The sequence below is a fragment of the Myxine glutinosa genome, chromosome 7 (assembly GCF_964187855.1).
Source record: "Myxine glutinosa chromosome 7, kmMyxGlut1.1, whole genome shotgun sequence".
NCBI classification, from domain to species: domain Eukaryota; kingdom Metazoa; phylum Chordata; class Myxini; order Myxiniformes; family Myxinidae; genus Myxine; species Myxine glutinosa.
This window is the reverse complement of record NC_136267.1, coordinates 59,413,743-59,414,894: the sequence shown is the minus strand read 5'-3', so window position 1 is coordinate 59,414,894 and position 1,152 is coordinate 59,413,743. Positions and strand designations below refer to the sequence as shown.

The 1,152-nt window shown below is 38.6% G+C and overlaps 1 long non-coding RNA gene across 1 annotated transcript; it reads left to right on the top strand.

The window, feature by feature from the left end:
* The first annotated feature begins 255 nt into the window (after positions 1 to 255).
* LOC144892808 (uncharacterized) lies at positions 256 to 937 on the top strand. Its single transcript, XR_013623956.1, has 2 exons — positions 256 to 289; positions 377 to 937. It is a non-coding gene; the product is annotated as an uncharacterized LOC144892808 (long non-coding RNA).
* The last annotated feature ends 215 nt before the right edge of the window (positions 938 to 1,152 follow it).

Genomic DNA, 1,152 nt, shown 5'->3' with positions numbered 1-1,152 from the left:
ATGTTATCAGCCATCCTGCCAGCTTCACAGTAATACAACATGGAATCGAAGAGAAATCTTCACCTCCCTGCCAGAATGTTCACGTGCTTGGAGCTATGCCCATTAAGCAGATCATCTCAAAAGGGATCATTTGAATGATTCCTACAGCACAGAAAGCTACATCAATCTCTGTTGACGCTGCTTGTGTAATCCCTTAAGGAAGGCAACCCTGATTTATCATTCTGTTTTTTTTGCCGTCACAGGTTCAAGGCACTGAAAGGTCTGACATTTACTGTTGTACTCATGATTTGTAAGTGTTGTATAAATTATTTATGCATAATCTCATTTTCAAGCGATTTCTTGCTGCATATAAATATCACCTGTGCTTTTCTGACAGACTCAATAAACCCTTGCTGATCTTCAACTGGAAATTACATTCAAAATCGGCAGGAAATTGTCTGTGTGAAACAGGTTAAGTGCTCAGCCCCAGGCACCAACAAACGACATCAGAAGGATGTGTGGGGCAAACGAAAACGAAGGAATGAATTGCTGGAACACAATGACGTCATTGTCAAATTATGGCACCCGTGCTTTATGGATTTTTTTTTAAAGTTAATCTGCAGATTATAACATGTGAGTGAGTATATGAACCAGCTTTACACAATCACTGTTGTGGTGTTTGAGAAAAAAAGTGGCTGCATAAGACAGGTCGTCGCATATATGATTAAAGCATAAGACAGGTTGTCGTGTAACGGCATCATTTTACCTGTAGTATGTACTCTAATATGCAAATATGTTGCATCTTGGATTTCCGGGCCCTGTAGCAATGGATTGCCACGGATTCCGAAGGTGTCGGACGTCTTTTCCTTATATAGTTTGTCTGTCTGTCTGTCGTATGGAACCATACTGTCGGAATATCCATGGCTGCAAAACATATTAAAGTATGATATCATAATGACTCATTTTCACGAATTTATTTAATAAAGCTTGTAGTTTAGTTCAAAGATCGTTATACAGATAGGAAATGGGCCATTTGATCACTGGAAACTACCACTGGATCATACTTTCAGAAAATATATGCCTGCGGGGAAAAAAATGTATGTATAACGTCAAAATGATGTCATAACGACATCATCTTGACGCTATTTTCACAGATTCATATATAAAATCTGG